Below are 24,386 nucleotides of genomic sequence, written 5' to 3'. Positions count from 1 at the left end.
CATCTCTCTTCTTGGCTGCAGCGTCCCACGGGACAAATCACAATGCTGCTAAGTAGCAAAGGGTGCGGGCACTCAGCGGCTACATCTCTTTTATTGGTTGCAGTGGCCCACGGGACAAATCACGATAATGCCAAGTAGCAAAGGGTGCGGGCACGCAGCGGCTACAGCTCTCTTCTTGGCTGCAGCGGCCCACGGTACAGAGGATGGTCTCGGCCCGGCTGGCAGCATGGTGGACGCTCAGTGGCTACAACTCTCTCTTAGTTGCAACGGGCCCCACAGGTTCAGCGGAAGGGCTCTGAGGTGCCGGTTCCGGTGGGCACTCAGCGGCGTCAGCTCTCTCTCAGCAGCAGCCAACACGGATCCAGCGGAAGAGCTGCAGGCGCAGATTTAGGCAGGCTCTCAGCGGCAGCAGCTCTCCCTTAGCTGCAGAGACCCCCACAGGTTTAGCAAAAGGTTCAGACCTAGGCGGGCTCTCAACGGCGGCAGCTCTTCCCTAGCTGCAGAGGCCTGCTTCGGTTTTAGCAGAAGATTTCAAAGGTTCAGGTTTAGACGGGCTCTCAGCGGCAGCAGCTCTCTCTTAGCTGCAGCAGCCTGCTTCGGGTTTAGAAAAAGATTCAAAGATGCCCAGTCTGCGGTCCTCACAGTAGAACTAGAGGCTCCGGATTACTCGACGGAGGCCTCACCTGCATATATGATTCCTCGCACAGGAATTCCGACGACTGACGGGGTGAAGTCTAATGTCCCTGAGACTTCTGCAGGAGGCACTCTCGATTTAGGCCCTCGGGTAGTTTCTTCGGCAAGCTTGGTGACATTTTCAAAGTCCTTTCCTCGGTACTCTCGGACAGAGTTTTGTCTTGACATCCAGAAGGAACACACTTGGACAAAGTTCCAGCGCAGCATTTTATACCTAAAAAGTCTTTTTTCTCTAAGGTCGCAAATCACTGACTCCAGTCAGAACCAGTTAGGTGGGGTCGGGGAGCACTTGGTTTAATAGGCAACATCCTGCCCTTTCAGAATGAGGGGGTCTGCTATCAGACACCCAGTGGGAGGTGGAGCCATAATTCACCTTGCCAGGCGCAGCCCTGCTCAGATCAAAGAGTCACCCCTCCCCATGCTCTGAATACCGATCTCTTTCTCCAGCCAGGTCTGACCCAGCTGGTCCGCTGCTCCAAAACCAGACGGCCAATACACATACTTGCAACAGCCTACAGTAAAGCTTAGGCAACAAACTACCGCGTTTTCAGCAGCGGCAGCTCTCTCTCAGCGGCGGCGGCCCGCACAGATCCAGTGGAAGAGTTGCAGGTGCAGATTTAGGTGGGCTCTCAGTGGCGACACCTCTCCGTTAGCTGCAGCGGCCCCTAAAGTTTTAGCAAACGGTTCAAAGGTTCAGACCTAGGCGGGCTCACAGCGGCTGCAGCTCTTCCTTAGCTGCAGTGGCCTGCTTCGGTTTTAGCAGAAGATTTCAAAGGTTCAGGTTTAGGTTTAGGTGGGCTTTCAGCGGCGGCAGCTCTCTTAGCTGCAGCGGCCCACTTCAGGTTTAGAAAAATATTTAAAGATGCCCAGTCCGTGGCCCTCACAGTAGAACTAGAGGCTCAGGATTACTCGACGGCGACCTCACCTGCAAGTAGGATTCCTTGCACAGGAATTCCGACGGCTGACGGGGTGAAGTTTAATGTCCCTGAGGCGTCTGCAGGAGGCACTCTCGATTTAGGCCCTCGGGTAGTTTCTTCGGCAAGCTTGGTGAAAGTGTCAAAGTCCTTTCCTCCGTGCGCTCGGACAGAGTTTCGTCTTGACATTCAGAAGGAACACACTTGGACAAAGTTCCAGCGCAGCATTTTATACCTAAAAAGTCTTTGTTCTCTAAGGTCGCAAATCGCTGACTCCAATCAGAACCAGTTTGGTGGGGTCGGGGAGCACTTGGTTAACGAGGTGACATCCTGCCCTTTCAGAATGAGGGGGTCTGCTATCAGACACCCAGTGGGAGGTGGAGCCATAATTCACCTTGCCAGGCGCAGCCCTGCTCGGATCAAAGAGTCACCCCTCCCCATGCTCTGAATACCGATCTCTTTCTCCAGCCAGGTCTGACCCAGCTGGTCCGCTGCTCCAAAACCAGACGGCCAATACACATACTTGCAACAGCCTACAGTAAAGCTTAGGCAACAAACTACCACGTTTTCAGGAAAGGTATTTCAAAACATGTAACATACAAACGTTCCTTACCAAACGTGCCCCTCAATGTCCTGAGCACAAACATACCAAACTCGAAGTTCCTATTAGGTTCCTAGGGACAGATAGGATGCTAGAAAGTAATCTTTAACCGGCCCATCCTGGCCTATGAGAATGGATGGTTTCGCAGTAGCGACAGTGAAATGGAGGGTAACTCGCTATTGAAACAGGCTGCACAGATGTAGGCATTATGGTTATCCTTAATCATACAATTCATTTATATACAGGGAGCATTCATGCTGTGGCACTGAGTAGCAGTGGCACAGCGCCCAAAACATCTAAATTCATCCAATTTAAAAAATAGGGAGAGTAGAGAGGAAGGGAGACCCATGCCAATGATGCCAGGTCTAACAGCCCCCATAACCTTGAAAATCATTTTGTGAACCATACACTCTCCAATGATGATCATAATTTTTGCCCAGTGCAGAAATGTGCTGATTGTTTGCCAGCGAACAGATAATTCCTCTCTGTCTCTCCAATTCAAACTTTATTTTCCCCACAGCCTTAGCTGTGGTATTTCAAATTTCCAACATGAATGACAACCAGTCGTGCAGACATTACACCAAATTCGATTTTTTTATTAGGAGTAATGATTTCTGCTGCAAGCAAATCATATATGCAAGAATCATTTACTATTTATAGATGGATAGACACAACATCATCATTGCGTTTTCTTTAGATTATGCATGCTTTTAAAAGGAACTTCATTGACGATTTATTATGGTGCCTTGATCCGGGTATTGCTTTACAATTTCAGATATTTCTCCACATTTTGTTTTATTTGAGGGCTGAGGCTCTTCTCATCCATGGCCTTCAACAGGACATCTTCATAGTACTTGAAAAGAAAAAGGCAAGAAAGGGTTCAACACAAATTAAACTACCATAGTCTAGTTAAATTAAAATGCTCTTTGCTTAACAATGTTCCTTTGGATTTGCATCTGCGATTAACCATTTTATCATCACACAACCAATTGCTTAAGATTGTCTGAAATTGTTTATATCAAAATATGAAAATTAATATACAGGAGTCTCACAATCCACTGACTGCGCTGGTGTATGGACTCAATGAAGTACATCAGCAGGTTTAAAATACTGTAGTTGGACGCCATATATAGACTTCACCTGCACAGCGCTTGTGATGTGCTTGTGAAATCTCTTGAATTTAATATATCTTCAAAGATGGCTCTTATCTGTTCTCCAATACCCAATTACTGTGTTCATTCACTTTTGAGTGGAACTTATTTTTTTGTTAACTTCCTCTCTCTGCACACATTTACGATACTTCGACTAAAGCTGTTCAGACTGTTTAAGCCCCATTCACTGTCAAGATAAGATCCTTACCATGGAAAAGGTAGACAGATTTGAACAGTACACTGGAATGCTTGATTTTTATTACTTAGTTGTGTAAAGCAGATGCTTTAGCCTTAGAACGTTTGTGCCATTGCCTGTTCATGCCTCACATTTCTTTGCACTTTGTAGGCATTATCAGATAGATTTTTTCAACCCTAGCAATAGAGAGTTACGCCTTAGGCGGAAATACAGTAGACAAACTGAGAAGCGAGGGAATTTTGAGAAATGATGCGGACAAAGATACAACCCCGCACCCAGCACCCCTCAATAACTCTGTACCAGTTAACCCAGCAGGTCTGAAGGTTGCAGTGCTCAACACACGTTTGTTACAAAAACACCGCCTCAAGGTTTTCTCACTCCTCCAGGACGGATACATAGATATCTTGGCACTCACAGAAACCTGGCTGGACGACACCTCGGTCCCAGACATCATTGCAGCCCTTCCAGGGGACTTTGATGCACTTTGGTACAATAGACAAGGAAAGGTGAGAGGAGGGGGTGTGACCATCCTCCTCAACACTAAAATCATGGTTGCCAAGATAGTGGCAGAAAGCATTGATAATGCAGATATATTAGGGATCAAAATCGCACTGAAATCCTCCTGTCTCCTACTCCTGGTTGCTTACCGCCCCCCACGATCCACCCCCAGATTTGACAATGTCTTCTCAGAGATTGTCACTGACCTCTGCTCACGGTACCAGCACATCCTAGTGGTCGGCGATTTCAACTATCACTGGGACTTGGTACCAAGAGATAGGTTCACTAGCCATTTTGAGATAGCAATGAGCTCGATGGGACTCTATCAACTGGTGGAAGACCCGACCCATATTAAAGGGCATACCCTGGACCTCATCTGGACCACACAACCACGGGCCAGTCTACTGGACATCAGCCCCTGTGCCTGGTCAGACCACTCGCTAAGTAGCTGCTGGGCCCCGCTGGAGAGCCAATTATCACAACCACCCCGAGGGTGGAGAAAATTGCAAAGCTGGAAAAAATCGAGGCGGACAACCTAGTAGACACCCTTCGTAGGCTCCCCCCGCCAATCTTTAAGGAAGGGAATATTGACCAAGAAAGTGTAGCCCTCACTAACACCTTACGTAGTGCCATAGATTTAGTGGCACCAGAAAGGAGGGAAAGAGTTAGAGACAAGGGCAAGGGGGCTCCCTGGTTTAATGAGACTCTAAGGAAACAGAAGCAAAATCTCCGCCAAGCTGAAAGGCAATGTCGGAAAACATATGACCCTATGGAGTTGACATCTTGCAAAACCTTTCTCAACTCATACAAAAAATCCATTATGATGAGGAAAGCCAAATACTATGAGGTACGAATCATTGACGCACCGAACAAACAGAAAGAGACTTTCAGAATACTGAAAGAACTCAGTCAAAAGGCGGAAATAAAATCTACGGCCGCGCCCATCGAATGAAATATGTTCCAAACCTTCTTTCTCCGGAAAGTCTGGGACATCATCTCTGAGATTGAGACCACCCCAATCAACCAGTGCTCCCTAGTCCAAAATCTGGTCCCTCCTCCCACGAGCAAGCAACTTACCACCTTCCCTAAACTAGACTCCACATCCCTGACACTACTGATGCAACGTACTAAATCGGGCTCCCCGCTGCCCCCTGCCCCGAGTACCTTCTGAATGGCCCTTCCTGGGCTGGAAAGGCAGATTCTCGCTCTCCTGAATAACTCCTTGGAGTTAGGCCATTTACCCTCCAACCTGAAGGAGGACAGAGTGACTCCCCTGTTAAAAAAACCTGGAGCTGATGCCACTACCCCCAAAAATTACAGACCCATCTCACAGCTCCCCATCCTAGCAAAAGTGATTGAACAACATGTCCTTAAGACCCTTTCGGCGTTCCTGGAGGATCACCAGCTACTCCAAGCCCGACAGGCAGGTTTTAGTGCCCACCACAGTACCGAGTTGGTAATTTTGTCTGTTCTAGATGAGCTCAGAACGGCGGCTGACAATAAAAAACCGAGCGCCCTGATCTTATTAGACCTATCAGCGGCGTTCGACACGGTCAGCCATACACAACTAATGGCCCGAATCACTGACCTGGGCATCTGCGGACAGGCGCACCAGTGGCTCTCATCCTTCCTGACTGGCCAGTCCCAAAGGATCCAGTTGGGTGAGCAGGTGTTGGAATAGGGGCACCCTCACGTGTGGCGTCCCCCAGGGCTCTGCATTGTCACCGCTCCTCTTCAACACACACCTACAGTCTTTGGTGGCGGTTCTAGCCCGTATGGACTGCCGAGTTTTCAATTACGCGGATAACACCCAACTCATTCTTCGGATTGATAACTCCGCACACGCCCAAGACCTGGCACAAAACATCCTCAGATTTACGGTAAACTGGATGACGGCAAATTCCCTCAAAATAAACCCAGACAAAACAGAAGTCGTCTTCATTCCCACGAAAAACAATCCTTGGAGCGACCGTTTCTGGCCCCAAGAACTGGGTATCTCCCCCTCACCAGTACCCGTAGTAAAAAGCTTGGGCATCAAGCTTGACTCTGAGCTCTCGATGGTATAATCAGGTCACCACGGTGGTCAGAACATGCATAGGCCTCCTAAGACAACTGCGTACATTGGTTTCCCTTCTCTCAACTGCCTCACTACAGACGATTGTATCAGCAATAATTGTTTCCAGACTAGACTACGGCAACGCCTTATACATTGGCCTCCCGCAATACCTTATCAATAATCTGCAGGTGGTACTGAACGACGCAGCCAGACTGATTTTTAGACTGCCGAGAAGGAAGCATGCCACCCCCCTGCTTCACAAGCTACACTGGCTCCCGATTAAGCAAAGAGCTAAATTCAAGGGCCTCTGTATTGCACATAAAGCAATCTACGGGCAAGCCACACTGTACATCAAAGAACGCCTTGCAAATTACGTCTTGGGTCGCACGCTACGATCTTCCGAGGCCTGCCGCCTGGCTCCCCTAAGATACAACAGTGTGTCTAAAGGAGGTAGAGCGTTCTCCGTCCTACTCCCGCAGCTATGGAACCTACTGCCTGATCATCTACGCAAGGAACCTGCACTTCTATCCTTCAGGAAACAGCTTAAAACAATCTTGTTTAGGGAAGCTGTGCACTCTGTCTAACCCTCCCGCCTGTGCTGTTATGTAACCACCCCAATGCTCCCTGGCCCGCTCTCAAGAAAAAGGTATCTACCTGTCGGTGATTAGGCGCTATATAAGAATAAATATAACATAACTTAACCTGACTAATTTGGTCATTATGATCAAATTCTAAATGTTTTAATAAGCATTGCAAGTTAAAAATAAAGTTAATATACTAGAGCTATGTTATATTTTACTACTAAACAGGCAGCCACAAGAGCAGTTACCTTGCAGTTAAAAGGGACTTGATTTGAATGGTGCAGCAGGCCAAAAACTCCAGGGACCCCATTAAACCCAGATTATTGATTTAATAGAAAACTAAACAGGCAGTCACAAGTGCAGTTACCTTGCAGACAATTGAGTCATGATTTGAATGGTGCAGCAGGAGGGGTGGCACTGGGCCAAAACGTTTTCAGAACTCCTCTAAACACCTAATATTGCAATATTTTTATACTATAAAGGCAGTCACAATTGCATTTACATTGCAGTTATAAAGGTCTTGATTTAAATGGTACAGCAGGTGCACTGGGCCAAAAGTTGTCATAGCTCCACTAAACACCAAGTATTGCTATATTTTACTACTCAACAGGTAGTCACAAGTGCAGTTATCTTGCAGGCAACAGGACCATTATTTGAATGGTGCAGCAGGTGCAGTGGCACCGGGCCCAATAGCTCCAGGCACCCCACTAAACACTTATTATTGCTATACTTTACAACTAAACAGCATCTAAAAGTGTATTTACCTTTTAGACACTAGGGTCATGATTTGTATGGTATAGCAGGTGCCGTAGCATTGAGCCTAAAAGTTGTCAGAACTCATCTAAACACATAATATTGCTATATTTGACTACAAAACAAGCAGTTCCAATTGCAGTTACCTTGCTGTTTAAAGGGACTTGGTTTTAATGGTGCTGCAGATGCATTGGCACTGGGGCCAAAAGCTCTAGGGACTCTACTAAACCCAGAGTATTGCTAAATGTTTCTTCTATACAAGACAGTCACAAGTACATTTATCTAGCAGGCAATAGGGTCATGATTTAAATGCTGCAGCTTTTGGCAGCACCAGAACCAAATGCTCTAGGCGCCCCTGCAAAACACTTAATATTGCTATATTTTACTACTAAACAGGCAATCACAAGTGAAGGTGCCTTGCAGACAATAGGGTCATGATTTATTTGGTGCAGCAGGTGCAGTGGCACCGGTACCAAAGGTTATCAGAACTCCTCCAAACACCAAATATATCTATATTTTACTACTATGCCGGCAAGCAAAATTGCAGTCATCTTGCAGGCACTAAGGGCATGATTTGATTGGTGCAACAGGTGCAATGAAGCCGGGCCCAAAAGTTGTCAGAACTCCTCTAAACACATAATATTGCTATTACATCAATCAATTCTATTATTTCCCTCTTTCATTTCATTTTACAAAATGTTGCTATTACTTACTCACACTATACCACTAGTAACAGCACAATATATTGCCTTTTTGGATGTAAACGAATCATAAGACTTTAACATACTATATTGTACATCTACCCAGCAAGCTACAACTTACAACAAAAAACAGATTATTATTAATCAGATAGGCGAAACCTAACGCATTTACCAATGCTTGTTTTAAATATGCATTTCAAAACCTAATAGGGTTGTTACACCACTCTTTGCCCCTGGAGGTGTATTAACAATAATTAACGGGCCATGAAAGGAAAGCCTTACCTGTGAAGATTGCAAAAACAACAGTTGATGGACAGAATGCAGCACAATGTCATACATTCACCCCAGTTTAGAGATCTGGGCCAAAATCCATTGCTTTTTTGCTCACCATGCCATTCCAGTTTGAACCAAGCCATATGCAAATCAGTCTTGACCCTGTGACTCATGGGATCAGTCCAGCTCGAACTGCCAAGCCAGGTCATCCCTGAACTGGAACCAAGCATCCTAGGACCGGTTTCGGGGTTTCACACCTCTTCAGCCAGGATAGCATGATTCCAGTGGCATGGAGAGCACGGGACTCACGTCTGAGCACTAAGTGCGCCAGGTATGCCCAGACGTGGGTCCTGGGCTCACTGTGCCACTGGAATCAAGGTATCCTGGCTGAAGAGGGGTGAAACCCTGAAACCGGTCCTAGGATGCTTGTTTCCGGTCCAGGGAGGACCTGGCTTGACAGTTCGGGCTGGACTGTTCCCATGAGGCACAGGGTCAAGACTGATTTGCATGTGGCCAGGTTCAAACTGAGGTGGCATGGTGAGCAAAAGAATGATGGATTTAACCCAGATCTCTTGACTGGGGGTGAATGTTTTGATTTGTTCTGCATTCCGTCCATCAATTGTGTGTCTTTTGCTTTCTCGTTCTAAGTGTGCCATGTATGCCCAGACATGGGTCCTGGGCTCACTGTGCCACTGGAATCAAGGTATCCTGGCTGAAGAGGGGTGAAACCCCGAAACGGGTCCTAGGATGCTTGTTTCTGGTCCAGGGAGGACCTTGCTTGGCAGTTCGGGATGGACTGTTCTCATGAGGCACAGGGTCAAGACTGATTTGCATATGGCCAGGTTCAAACTGGGGTGGCATGGTGAGCAAAAGAATGATGGATTTAACCCAGATCTCTTGACTGGGGTGAATGTTTTGATTTGTTCTGCATTCCGTCCATCAATTGTGTATCTTTTGCTTTCTCGCCCTAAGTGCGCCAGGTATGCCCAGACGTAGGTCCTGGGCTCACTGTGCCTCTGGAATCAAGGTATCCTGGCTGAAGAGGGGTGAAACCCCGAAACCGGTCCTAGGATGCTTGTTTCCGGTCCAGGGAGGACCTGACTTGGCAGTTCGGGCTGGACTGTTCCCATGAAGCACAGGGTCAAGATTGATTTGCATATGGCCAGGTTCAAACTGGGGTGGCATGGTGAGCAAAAGAATGATGGATTTAACCCAGATCTCTTGATTGGGGGTGAATGTTTTGATTTGTTCTGCATTCCGTCCATCAATTGTATGTGTTTTTCTTTCTCGCCCTAAGTGCGCTAGGTATGCCCAGACATGGGTCCTTGGCTCACTGTGCCACTGGAATCAAGGTATCCTGGCCAGGTTCAAACTGGGGTGGCATGGTGAGCAAAAGAATGATGGATTTAACCCTAAACTCTTGACTGGAGGTGAGTGTTTTGATTTGTTCTGCATTCCGTCCATCAATTGTGTGTCTTTTGCTTTCTCACCCTAAGTGCGCCAGGTATGCCCAGACGTGGGTCCTGAGCTCACTGTGCCACTGGAATCAAGGTATCCTCGCTGAAGAGGGGTGAAACCCCGAAACCGGTCCTAGGATGCTTGTTTCCGGTCCAGGGAGACCTGGCTTGGCAGTTCGGGCTGGACTGTTCCCATGAGGTACAGGGTCAAGACTAATTTGCATATGGGCAGGTTCAAACTGGGGTGGCATGGTGAGCAAAAGAATGATGGATTTAATCCAGATCTCTTGACTGGGGGTGAATGTTTTGATTTGTTCTGCATTCCGTCCATCAAATGTGTGTCTTTTGCTTTCTCACCCTAAGTGCGCCAGTTATGACCAGACGTGGGTTCTGGGCTCACTGTGCCACTGGAATTAAGGTATCCTGGCTGAAGAAGAGTGAAACCCCGAAACCGGTCCTAGGATGCTTGTTTCCGGTCCAGGGAGGACCTGGCTTGGCAGTTTGGGTTGGACTGTTCCCATGAGGCAGAGGGTCAAGACTGATTTGCATATGGCCAGGTTCAAACTGGGGTGGCATGGTGAGCAAAAGAATGATGGATTTAACCTAGATCTCTAGACTGGGGGTGAATGGTTTGATTTGTTCTGCATTCCGTCCATCAATTGTGTGTCTTTTGCTTACCTGTGAAGATGGCGCCAAATAATCATAACAATTTATTTTTCTGGCTGTCTTACTAGGTCATAACTTAAAAGTAATCAGCACAGATTGAATTGATCACATACCCACTATATTAAATAGTAGCATCAAACTGCAAGGTAACTACCTGATACATTGTGGCTTCACTCAATTTTAAACAAAAATGTTAGGGACAGGGCTGCAAAGATAAGATAGAGAGTTTACATTTTTAGTTTTCCTAGACATTATTTTCTTAATGTTTACAATATAATGCATATATGAAATGATACATTGAATACTGAGTAGTGGCACATACAATTGTATGTCTCCTGCTTTGCAGTGGTATGGATTGTTGTAGCTTTGTTCCCTTGGACAGAAAGCTATAGTTCCAATTCAGGTGTCAGTCCCCTCCCTCTAAAAACATTTACCAGCAAATGGACCCCAAATGGCGATCTACTGTCCCCTACGTTTAAGAACTTTAAAGAAACCATTGACCATATGTTCTTTGCTTGCCCAGGATATATTGCACCTAGCCAGAAATGGCTCCTACCCCTCTGTAGACTTTTAGGGACCCGCAGCAGCTGATCTGCACTGAGGATACTGAGGTCAGACCCAAACTCAACTTACACCTGTGCCATTGGGACGTTACCAGGGTTGATGTGGGTGATTAGAGCAAGATCTGCATGAATACATTTGCTCAGCTTTATTTTGCCTCAAATAACACTGGTTTTAAATTGTGATTAGCAATGAACTGTGTTTTAATTAAGGCCTAATCTTGGTAGACCTGCCCCAAATTACTTTGTCCTCCCATCCTAATTTTCCTTTTTTTCCTGTTGAGCTTTTTACCACTCCCACCTATTTCAATTGTTTTATTTCCCTTACTTGGATCATGATTTATTGTATCCTATTCTTTATATCAACTTGTTGTGGTGCATAGAATACCATACAAGTTGTTCATTTGTTTCACCTTTTATGTGCATTTATGACTAAATTGTCAAATAAATCTTACCAAATTGAAATTGTAACTTTGTATGCTTCGCAAAGTGACAAGATTGCAAAGCTTTTAAACAAAAAATAAAAGATGACGTAGGCCGAACAATTCCCTGCAGGTGAATGTCTTCCTTTCCAGCGACATCAATTCCTCAAAATTCCAAAGGTAGGCGAAGTGACATCATATACTTTTTGACCTTTGACCTTAAAAACATTACAGGAAGTGATATCAGATGAAGTTTGACGCAGATTGTTTCCAGGAAGGTATGTCACATGACCTGATCTTCACAATTGGCATCGCTGAAGTTCCTTAATAACTGCATGTAGCAACACAACACAGAAAAATGTCTAATTTAGCTAAGACCTATATTATGGTGCTGACTTGATCTTTTTAAGTTCTTGGGGTGTAACACTTGCCCTGAATTTTAAAACAAGAGGGCAGCTTGTAAGCCATTTTTTTCAAATTGTACTATGGGTGTCCCAATATATTATTATTTCACCCGTTATTGTGTTACAGGTGTCTGTCATGCTTAGAATTGTCTCAAGTATTCCAGCACTAGTATTGTGCCCTGGGTGTCTCCATAAAATAATAATTAGTAAGTACCTTCAATATGAGTCAAACCACAGTGAACCTATTCAGCTGCCTTGCACAATCCAACAAATGATCACCTCTAGTTGCCTGAAATTAAACGGTGACAAAACAGAGATCATGGTGGTCAGGAACACCAAATCCCTCTGGGACTATTTAATTTGACCGTCATTTCTGGGAGACAGTCCAACTCCTTCACAAAAAGTCATGAGCTTGGGAGTTCTTTTGGATAAAGATCTCCCCATGGCCTCCCAGGTGAAGAAAGTTGCCGGGTCTTCTTTTGGCCTGTCTAGAGCTTTGAGGAAGATGCTCAAATGGTTACCTGGTGAAACCTGAAGAACAGTTGTACAAGGTCTCATCCTCTCACAGTTGGACTACCTAGGCAGCACCGTCTGTGCTCTAAAGAGATTGCAGAGTATTCAAAGTGCGTCAGTTTGTGTTTTGTTGTGCCTTTCAAATGTAAGTCTGAACGCCAGGCCTTGGCCAGCCTTCACTGGTTGCCAGCAAATAAAATATTTGACTTTAAAGCCCTCTGCATTGCCAACAAGATAAAGCATGCTCAAGGGCCTCATATCCTGAGCCATGTAATTGTTCATTATAGCAATGCACGAGATCTGAGATAAAACAACTGTTTTCTTTTGACGGTCCCCAGGATACTCCTGGACACCACTAAGTATATTCTGTAAAGCTGCATTTGCGGAACACAGCTTTGTTGATCCTTTTTCCCATTGCAGAACAGGGAACCTTGGTGCCCTATTTTCTTCATTCACATGTACAATGATGATAGGTTGCTGGAATTCAGGGAATTTTGTGATTTTGTGGAAACTACAAACAAATATTTTCTGACGTATGTGGGCATTTTTGCCAAATTTCGTAAGGTATGACCTGGTTTTCACAAATAATTATAAGTTCATAGCATCAACATCACAACCTGTGCAGTTTGTGGAGGGAGGAATTCTTATATCTGATTTGTATGGACCGTGCATCTCCTTAACCAATAAAGTAATGACCAAAGAGGGAAAAAAAAGACTGACTTGGGGAAAGTACTAAAAGATTTCCTGTCCTAGAGAACATAAGGTAATAAGGTATGTGCTAGATCCTTTACTGAAAATGCACAATTTAAATTGATATACTATAACAGTCCATACAAGCCTTATCTGCTGTCCCTGCTTATATAGGAAGTAAACATGGTTATTAGTGAAAACTGCCATAATTGTGGTAATACTGTGGCAGTAAAGTTGTGAGCTTCTGAACAGAAATTACATAAAAGTTGTCAGAACTGACAAATTTGGCATTGGCATCTATCTTAACTTCTATTTATTAGGGATAGTCTTGGTCAAGAAGCTGGGCAAAATGAGAACTACATTGATATTGCTGTATATTGTACTTGTGCAGGGGTGTATCGTTATGAATGGTAAGCTAGTACTGGGCCATCAAAATACCAGTGTTCTCGGGACCTGCGTAGGTGAGCACAGCCGAAGGGGACTTCAGATTACAAGTTGGTAGTTGAGAAATGGGAGGAGGACATGTAAGTGTCTGCGAAGAACAACTAGCTTACTGGATAGCTGATCTGACTACCACCTGCCATAAATAGTGGAATACATCATATTTAATTGCTGTATATTGTCAATACTGGAAACTGTGGAGATAATACTTATTCTGAATTTGAATGCATGTCTCTCAGTTGTAACAATTCCAGTGTCTGTGTTCACCTTCTGTGTGGAACATGTGTCATATTATTGATTATGGTAAAAACTGAAATGTGAACTGCTTTTATACCTGATGTGTTACACTCCTTTGAGGAGCCTTAAGATTGAACATAATGAAGTTGGGAAAGATTAACAGTACGATGTACAACTTAATGGTACCTAATTCACAGCAAAACTAAAAAGAAAGACATTTGTAGGTTTGATGGTGTATGCCCCTGTGAGAAACTGGGTTGTTGGTTGAGTGGGGTGTAACCCTACTCCAGCAACAACCACAGTCTTTGTCTGCGTGAACCACAAAAAGTCACCAAATTAACATATGCTTACCCTCTGGTAGCTTGGCACAAAAGCAGTCAGGCTTAAAGTAGAGGCAATGTGCAAAGTGTTTATGTAGCATTTAAACAAGAATAAAGTGCAAACACAAGACAAAAGAAATCCCACACTAATTTAGAAAAATAGAGTTATCTGACACTAAAATGAAAGCAATCAATCAGTAAAACCAGAATAAGGCAATTTTAAGGATTTCAGGTGTGTAGAGCACCTAAATGCATGAAGTGCCACTCACACCTATCTTGTAGTGTGAGACCAGAAGAAAATAACATGTTCAGGCCGACTGTGATGGAGCACAGGTGAGATACAGTGACCAAGTTGGTACCACTAAAAAAGTTACCTTTGAAGGTCCAGCATAAAGAGCTCTATTCATGGGGAAGGAAGCCATGAGGAGCAGGGAGAGAGTCGTGTGTGGGTGTCGCTGTAGCACAAAGTGCTGATCTCGTCTGGCTGATCATTGCTGGTGGTCTCTATAGCACAAAGAATTAGATTTACCGGAGCTTCTTGTTGGTGGAAATTGGTGGGAACGGGCCCGTTTGTGGCCATGAAGAGCCCAAAATGTCAAGATTTCTTCTTTTATCCAAGGTGGAGCTCAACTAACGCCCACCCTGGGTCCAGGACCAGTAAGACACCTCTTAGGGATCAGGAACTCACTCCATCAGTGGCCAGCAGGGCTCAATTATGTCCAGCTGCAGATCCAGGTGGGTCCAGTTGCAGCAGGTCAGCTGGGCAGTCTGCATAGAGGCCCAGGAGCTTTTTGTGCCCTTGGAGCTCAGAACAGGGAGTTATTACTGAGATGAAGGGTGCAGTCCCAGTTTTCCATCTCAGCAAGGAGGGTGGCCTTAAGAAGCAGGGCAACGGGGCATCAATCTGTAGTATCCACAGAACAAATCGTGTACTGAAGAGTGGATCTGAGAGTCCCCTTTTTATAGTGGTTGCCCATTTTGAAGTGGGTGAAGCTTCTGGAGTTTCTCTCTACAGAGGTGTCTGGACTTTTCTGACTCCCTGCCCTGGTCCCAGTCTGCCTGGGGATACAATAGGCTAGTGTGAAGTCGCTGATGTGACCTGAGCCAGTGCCTTTTATGTGCAAGTGTTGTAGGTGACAGATTAAGTTCCCTCTTATCTTACTAGAGATGGCCCATCCTGCCAACACCCAGACCTTCTATTGTGATGCTGTCTGGGAGGAATACACAAAGACCAACTGCCAGCTACACCTTGCCATGTGCCAGAAACAGGCTGCAGGCACTAAATGGTTAGGACAAGAAAATGGCAACTTTCTAAGAGTGGTATTTTCAGAATTGTGACTTAAATCCGACTTTACCATGAAAGATGGTTTAAAATCACAAATCCTCAGACACCAAACATTACTTTTCTAACTGCTCCTTATAAAAAGGTATCATGTATTAAAGAGGTAACTCAATGTTAACCAATGGGAGCCAAGTTAAATTAGCCATTTGCTTCTTTGGTAGGGATCGATTAGAAATGCAGGTTCCACAATTCTGATTGAGTATTTTAGCATCACTTAAAACATTTAAATCCTCTGAATTGATTTCATATCACATTATCTATTTCAGAATACAACTTTTTTTCAATAAACAGTGATGGCACTGCTTTTTGCTCTCAATAAAATCCATGAGAAGTCTCAGAATAATTGAACTTGTGGCCATTTTCCTTCAAGAGTTTCATTTCAATGCAGGAAGTGGCATAGTTAATAGAAATGCTCTCCTGTTTTGTCCTAGCTTCTACATCCAACCCACCTCCTCTTCCATTTGTTATATATTATGAATATTTATGGGTCTGAAAGGTAACTAAAACAATGAGGCCGTTCCATCATTTTTCTTTCAAGCAGCATTATGTATTCAATGATAATTAAGGAGCGGTTAGAAAACAACTTTTACCAAACCACTCCAACATTCATGTGTCACATTTATTTTTGTTTGCATTATGTAGCACAAGCAGAGGCCCTTTTCCTAAAAGAACTTTTATCACCCTTGTGATCAGGTCACACATACTCACTCACCTATACAGTCACTGATACAAGCACACACTCACTTACACTGTCACTCTCATATTCACTCACTCACCCACACAGTCACTCATATATCCCATCACTCACTTATACTGTCTTTCACATACCCAGTTACTCACCCATATACCAGGAGTAAAGTGGACTTCATTCCCCAACCAGTAGTGTGTCAGGAGCTGCGTTTGATGGCCAAAGACCCCTTAGCAATCCCACTGTAAGGGATTCCCCCACATTTCTTTAATAAAACAGTGTGCCCCAAGAAGGTAGTGGTGCCCGGGGAATTGAGGTTCCGTGAGAATCGGAATGACATTTTTGGGTATGTTCGAATATGGACGAGTTTGGTATCTACGAACCGCAAATGACGAGTTTAGTGGGTGTACGCGTTTTCGCTACGCTACTATGTACGGTTCGTCTCATTCCTGGGCATGCCCATCTGAACCCTTGGGTTCCATTTTCGATACGGTATCCATTTTGTCTCTTGCCCTCAAGTAGCCAGCGAACGGACACTGTCCGCTTCGTGACCCTGGGATTCCCAGTCTTTCGCGGAGGACACATGTTCCTTTGAAGGTGTTTTTATGATGAGGGGGATGACAGGGCAAGGGCAGATGACTCCGCTCGTGGCTCATCTTGCTGTGCTAGTTTATTGTTTCAGTCGTGCATACATTAGGCACGAGTCCTTTGATTCTGCAATTAAGTTTCCGATATTGCTCTCTACACTGTTTTCTAAACTGGTGCGCATCCTTGTTTTTTCCTTTGCATCTGTTTCTGTCCCTTCCTCTAATTCGTTACGGTCAGAATGGAATGTGCTTAATGTGGGGATAATGTGCTTTTACAGTTGGGAACCGGCAATGCTGCTGTAATTATGTTTCGGGTTTTTGAAACATGAATGCGACCTTTTTGAAGTTTACTGTGGGAACTGAGTTGTAACCTTTTGTTCGCCATGCTGTTCAATGACGAAAAATGTGTATAAAAGGAGCGATCCACTTTTGCAATTTGAAGCAGTCTCTCAGAACCTACACGTTGTGTACTTCTTGCGATTTCTGTATCCCTGCAGTAAATAAATGCTGATCTTTGACGCCGCAGGAAGTGTCCCGTGTCTCTGTGTTTTGTACGCCGGAACAGGTAACCCACGAAGGTTTCAGGTGTTTTCCCCTGGCACCGCTGGGCCTTAGAATAGCCCAGTCCTTCAGTTGGCGCCCAACGTTGGGCGACATCAGCGGTACCGGTCCAAAGCCCGACGATCGTGAGGAACTTCGTGTGAAATCTCCGAGGGAAGGTGCACCCCGCTTCATCGATCCAGTTGTCGAAATGAGTGGTCCGAAGACTTTTCCCGCGAAGATTCCCGCCTCCTGACGGCTGCGACTGACTGATGCCCTGACTGTCGACCTGTTTTGGCGCCTGGCGTAGTTCTTTGTACGGCGAGACGATAGACGGGCCTTCCTGGTGACGCCATTGCTCTTTCAGTTAAGTATTTGTGGGTCGCTCCCAAAGTAGGCTTGGTTGTTTGCATGGTTCCATTGCATTTGTGGTTCTTAGTTGTTGGTTCTTAGTTGTTGGGTTTTATTTGACAATTGCAATTGCCAAAAACCGAGGGTCTTGCATTTTTTTGCGAGGACATCGTAATTCGATAGCCCTTGAAGTTTGTAAACTCGGTTAGTGTGCACGATGCCTGGCCGTAGTACTTTGTTTGGTTTCCTTAAATGTTGCAGCACGGATTCCCGACTGGAGGATTCATGTCCGATACCTCCAGTTGGAACTCCAATTTATGAGCTCTATAGCCGCCACGGAGTAGGTCCTATCATATATAATGAATATTGGATTCGTTATACTAAAAATGATGGTGTTCTTAGTTGGCCATCACATGGTAGTTTCGAAACTGCAATATTGGATAATCTTGAAACTAAATTGTTTAAAAAGAAGGCTAGGCCGTCCATGTTTGATTCCTTTCGGTTATGGCGTAAAGAGGCCAAGCAAAAAGAAATCAAACAGTCTAAGAAAAATAAGAGAGAAGGTGCTATTGCGGTAATGTGAAATGCAGAACAGTATCAGCGAGACAAGGATGAGAAGGAGCAGGAAGTTTTTGCTAGACTGCATCATATGGCGGTGGATAAATGTTATCCGGTTTTACCGTCTAGTCCTGATAAGACGGGAGAAGAAGCGGTAGAGGATCCATTATTGTCTTATCTATTGAAATCACCACCTCCCTATGAACCAGATACTGTGGGTCCTGTTATTCCTCCTGTTCCTCAACCTGTTGTCTTGGCGGCTGCTGGACAGCCTGTCGTTCCTCCTGTTCTTCCAAATCCCATTGTGCCGCAAATTGTTCCTCCTCCGCTACCCGCTCTTTTCCCTACTCATCAGCCTATTGTTACTACTACTCCTGCTATCTTGACTACTTCTACTATTTCTACGGTTACCCCTAATGTTGTTGCTCCTGTACTTCCTTCTTCTTCCCCTTCTGTTCGTAGTCGTATATTTAATGCTGTCGCTAATCTCTATTCTCCACTTTTTGGACCGATACTTGGGTCCGATCTTTCTGATGTCTCTCAGAGGCGCAGTCAAATTCCTGATGGTAGAGAACATGAGTCGTTAGTGAAACTGGCGCGGAAGTGTCCCGTGTCTCTGTGTTTTGTTGTACGCCGGAACAGGTAACCCACAAAGGTTTCAGGTGTTGTCCCCTGGCACCGCTGGGCCTTAGAATAGCCCAGTCCTTCAGAATAGGGGCCGAGTGGGCACCCCCATATTTGGAGTGTTCATTGCTCTGGGGAGGTGGGGCTCCCCAGGGCTGTGAGAGGCTGAGCTGGACAACCGTATTGTTTAATTCTCCAGGGAGGTGGCAGTCCTCGAGCTTTGCATAAGCCTAAGAAAGGGCCCCATGAGCCTCCCTCCTTAATGCCCCCAGGATTTGGCCCACTCGGGACTTTAAAAAAAAAAAAACATGCAGGCTTGCTCCTATTTTTCAAATTTTGCTGCAGATTCACTGATCCACCTGCGAGTCTGTGGCAATTTGAAAAAAATGTTTTTTAAACCCAGCAGGGTCCCTGAGGGACCCCCCACCATATCTGGGGAGTAAGGAAATTCCAACACTGCCCCCCTTATTTTACTATTTTTTACTTTGTTTGTAGGCTCAGCTTTCACTCATACAAAACCAGTAAAATGCAGCCACTATAGTTAGTGAGCTAACTAGACCTGGGCCAAAATTCCGTTCCGTTCGCGGAAATTGCGATAATTTGGCATTTTCGCGTACCGCGGAAAGCGTGAAAATGTCAAAATTTCTGCATTCCGCAGCTTAGCGATAATTTGTTTCTTGCTCGCGCTGTAAAATAATACATTCTCGCGTGAGCGCGATCGCCTTACCTGAATCCCCACGTTCGCCGACAAGTTTTCCCGATCCGGTCGTGTTCTTCACGAGATGTTGGATTGTTGGTAGGCATTTGCGCTGTCTCGTGACAGTTCGTGCCCGCAGTAACGTCATGCGTCGCGCGATCACGTCTTTCTTCTCGCGATCATGCACCACGAGACAAGTGAAAACAAGATGGCCGCCCCCGCGAGCAACCGCATGGGTAAGTTGGTGAGCCGCGACCACGCAGAAAATACCGTGAACGGGCGGGGAAAAAACTTCAGCATCTTCGTGATATTTTCGAAACTTCACTGTACAGCACTACACTCTATGCGATTCCACTGTATGCCTGTGAGAAGCTGGCCTGGTATATGATGTCCACTAATTAAAGTAGGCACCTTCTACCAGTACAGACAACCCTTATGGTTATTTAAGAGGTCTTAGACAACCTTGAAAGCTATCCAAGTGGTAGCTGTGGAGAGCAGTCTTCAGGCTTAGTCTTAAAGGATTGTAAAGCAGCTTGTTTTACCAGAATGGAATCTTAAAGTATAGATAAAAAAAAAAAGAGAACCACACAGTAGGTATAAAAATAGGTATTTATTATATAACACTATCTTGTACGTTACAGTATCTCCTACACGAAAATAGACGCAAAGCACACAATACTTAAGCAAAGAAATGACAGTAAATAGCACTAATATACAGTAAGACCCAGGGGGACCAACTATATACTAAAAAAGTGATATAAGAACCACGACTCAAGTCAGGACAATTTCGAGAGGACATAGAAGTGCTGAGACCCCAAGGAACCACCCAAGGTGAGTAGATAGGGACCCCACGGAGTGAGTGTGTAGTGTAAGAACACAACCGCGTTCTCCGTACAAGTCCATGTATAAGTCGCGGTTAGGATTTTAAAGTTTAAGGACCCTTCCCAGTCTACTTCGAAAAAAACCCATGGAAGACAGAAGGTTGGAGAGCCACCCCACCCGTGGATACCGAAGTACCCAAGTTACCTATCCCAGGGAAGCCTGGTGCATAGGTGTGAAGTGGTGTGGGAAACCGCAGTCAAACCCAATGGAGGACTTCGAGAAAGAGTCGCTGCTGGAAGGGGAGAAAGTATCCGTTGGAATCCAAATGTGGATTCTTGTCGAGGAGTACTGGAAAGCAGAGGGGACAGAGTCTGGGTCACTTGGGAGTGACCAGGGGCTCGGTAGATGAATGACCACCAATGTCGGGAGCCTTAAAATAGCTGACGGTGACCTTGACTCTGCAGCTGCGGGGATCAGGCGATTTCAAGAATGAACAGGAGCCGGATACAAGCTGTTCCATGAAGGATGTCGAGTACTGAGGGGTCGGTGTCCTGTGGGAGAACCAACAAGCCTTGGCAACGCCAATCCATGCAGGAGGTCAGGGAAGTGTACGGTTCAGACCAGCAAGGTCCAGAAGACTCACCTCACATAGGAAAGTCAGGGCAGGCCCAAAGAAAACAAGGTTGAGCCTCAATAATTGGACCCACAGGCCAGAGGCACAGGAGTCATGAGAGGACCTCAAGCAGCTTCACAAAACAACAGGACACGGAGCACTCAGTGCGATATGAGTGAAGATCTTTGCAGAAGAAGTTGCCAGACGATGGGGCTACTCAGAGCCCAATGCACTTGTTGCAGGATTGCCAACAAGCAATTGCACTTGCAAAAGTATGTGGTGCACAGGGGTTCGGGTATTGCAGACCCCACAAGGGATTCTGCCCTCATACTGAGTGAGAGGGCAGCTCAGGCCTCGAGGGAGGTAGGAACCTACCTCCTGTGTTTCAGAACCATTCAGAGGCTGAAGGAGCTTGATATCAGCAGACCAGTCAGCAGTGTTGCAGTGCCTGCGAATGCAGGGGAGTAACTCCTTCACTCCAAGAGAAATTATCTTCAGGTGTCTTGGATGCTCCACAGGCCCTACATGGATCCTGTATGGTGCAAAGGCACAGATGAGGCAGCAGACTAGGAGGGAGATGAAGTCAGGCCCAAACGAACTCAAGCGAAGTCAAGAGTGCCCAAATGGTTGAATTGCAGTGGTTTAGTTTCTGAATCTTGTCCATGATGAATTAAGGTCCTTCAGCCAGGTAAGCTCTTAATAATCCACAGGAGAGGGTTGGAAAGATTCAGGGGGTCCTCCCAGGGGATGGTCTGGACAGGGGGATGTTACTCCCATGTCCTTTGTCCAGTTTTGCACCAGAGTGGGAGCCTTTACGAATCGAAGCCGGACTCACGGCCCGCTGCTTGCCGGAAACAAGGACCTATCATAGTCGTTGTTTTTAGGAGCAGAAAAAAGAAATAAACAGTACCTATGTGAATAATGTTTTTAACAAGCAACTTTAATTGGAATACAGTTCACGTACTAATATAGGAGTAATTGAAAACAAGGACTGATCCAGCACGAATCGGATCATATTCAGTCTTTTAAGACAAATCGGTGTTCACGTTGTTCATCAATACCAGCGCACAGGATAGGAGGAAATCAAACCAAGGACTGGTCCAATAGTAACGGATCACATACAGATTCTTCGGGCAACACTGCGCCCATGGTGTACTCCAACACCAACGTACATGACATCTAAGCCTTGATAAAGTTACTCATAGTAACGAAACACGTGTCGGCTGTTTTTGGGAGAAAAAAAACAACTTCATCATTTGGATTTTCACATCTGACCATGATCTTTCCGAAACAAGAATAGAGGACATAGAATTTTCATCTAATTCTGAATTGTTTTATATGGACTTGACTTGTTTATTCACACCTTGTATTTTTAAGTATACCATATGAAATTCTCATGTCATATATGAGATTAAATTTTGCAAAAATGAATTTCTGTATGATGTTTGTAGGAGAGTAGGGTCTGCTATCCTATGGTCACCCCAAATTATTGCTTTTTGCTTCACTGGTTTTTGACATATTGAGGCTGTGGGCCTGCCAATCAGACCCCCAGCCTGCTGTTCTCTCTACTAAATTTACACTATGCACCCTAGGTGCATAACCAATTGGAAGTGGATCACCCTGTGAGCCCCTGTACCAGTGTACACTAGGTACCCAGGGCATTGGTGTATCTAAGGCCAACCAGGGGCTGAAGCATGTATTGTGCCACCCCTGGCCTGGCCTAACAAATTTGACACAACTGGCTGATCACTCAGCTGGGGTAAGTTGGTGTAACCACCTCTTACTTAGGTGTAGTATACCTATACCTAACCTTAAATGGAACACATGGTAACCTATCAGCCACTCCTATAGCAGGCCTTGACAATCCTGAAGGCAGAGTGCTTGGTTCCATGTGAGATGGTGCTCTGGCATGAGCTGAGCCTGTCTGCAGTGGTCGGAGCCCCTTCCTTCTACTGTTTCCAGATATCGTCATACCATATACTCTTAAGTGCATTATGAACCTCGCGGTTAAATGCTATCTTTGGTTTGACTTTATCAAAACATGTCGAGTAAGGTGTCATACAAATTGGAATACTAACCCCTCGCCAATTCTGGCGAGGGGTTAGCATTCCACCCTTCTAGAGGGACACGACATGTACAGTACCTGAAACCCGGGTAAAATCAGACATAGCCTCAGCTCCACAAAATGGATGCTGCCACCACAGACACAAGTCTGCCCTCCTGCTTCTGGGAGTCCTTCCAGCTTGGGAGGTGTGGACAAAGGGTTTCCTGCCAGGGGAGGTGCGTGCACCACCCCAGACAGGATTTTGTGTATTGGTCAGGTAGGGCTTGAAAGAAACCAGACATGCCTGAGGATCACAAGGAGCCTCGGTGCATATGCCAGTTCAATCCGGTCCTGGGGCACACCAGTCCCGGGCCTGGGGCGAGCTGGACAAAGGATTGGGGGTGTAACCACCCCCCTTCCTGGTCCCACCCTTAGGGAGGGACCTAGCAGGTAGTCCGGCCCCTAGAATCCGCTTAAAGGTAGGAGCTGTGTCCTAAAGACTTCAGACATCCTGGAATCAACTTAACTACAAGAAGAAGACGGGAACTTCGATGCTCTGCTGCACAGAGGACTGAAGGAAATCTCCCCGGTGGTCAGGGAGTGACCACCTTGCTAATGCAAGCACCATCCAGCGAATCAACGTCTGCTTTGCCGCCGCCACCTGCCGGAGCCTGAGCCCAGAGACTGACAAGACCAGGACCTCCAGACCTCTCACCGCCCGTTCCACAGTCCCTGAAAAGAAGGAACCCGTGGAGGCACCGAGACACGTGGAGCCAGCCATCTTGAAAAGACCACGACAAGCTGCAAGCGCGACAACCGAGGCTCCCTCCAAGTTGTGCTTTGGGTCCTGAGAAGCCCAACATCCGAGCAGCATTTGCACCAAAGGTGAGCCCTTCAGCATCTCCACGATCTGCGTGGGGCCCTTCTGCATTTTGCCACTCAACGCGCCTAACCGGTTGCTGGCCCACTGGCTAGTGGCCATCTTGTCGACAAACTTTAAGAACTGCACCACTGGTCTGGTTGCTCCAGACTGGCCCTTGCTCCCCTCCAAAGGAGCAGTCCCTCTGACCTTGCTGGTCAGAACCATCAGCTTATTTCATTTTCCACAACAATTGCTTTTGCCAAGGCCTGTTTGCTTCAATCAAGTCGCCGACACCGCCGACAGCGAGAGCCTGCGTAGGACAGCTCGTGAACCGACTCCTGGACGTCGTTGACCTTCAGGGACCACGTGGCTGCAGAGACAAGCTGCACCTTTCTTCCTGTTTGCACCCGACATCGCCTGGTACCCACCTGGTGCCACGCGGGTCACTGGCTAGTGACTGTGAACACTGTCCCCTCTGCTTACAAGTCTTCTACAACTCCGATCCACTCTTGGATCCACCGCATCCCTTCC

General features: G+C 45.9%; 1 long non-coding RNA gene across 1 annotated transcript in view; it reads right to left on the bottom strand.

The window, feature by feature from the left end:
* Positions 1-2,792: 2,792 nt before the first annotated feature.
* LOC146790002 (uncharacterized) overlaps positions 2,793-24,386 on the bottom strand; it is a 529,013-nt gene continuing 507,419 nt past the window's right edge. Inside the window, exon 5 of the long non-coding RNA XR_014969890.1 lies at positions 2,793-3,061. This is a non-coding gene — a long non-coding RNA (uncharacterized LOC146790002). The remainder of the gene's footprint in view (positions 3,062-24,386) is intronic.

The sequence above is a fragment of the Triturus cristatus genome, chromosome 10 (genome assembly GCF_964204655.1).
Source record: "Triturus cristatus chromosome 10, aTriCri1.1, whole genome shotgun sequence".
Classification (NCBI taxonomy): Eukaryota; Metazoa; Chordata; class Amphibia; order Caudata; family Salamandridae; genus Triturus; species Triturus cristatus.
Note: the sequence above shows the minus strand (reverse complement) of the source record. Positions and strands in the feature narration are given on the sequence as shown.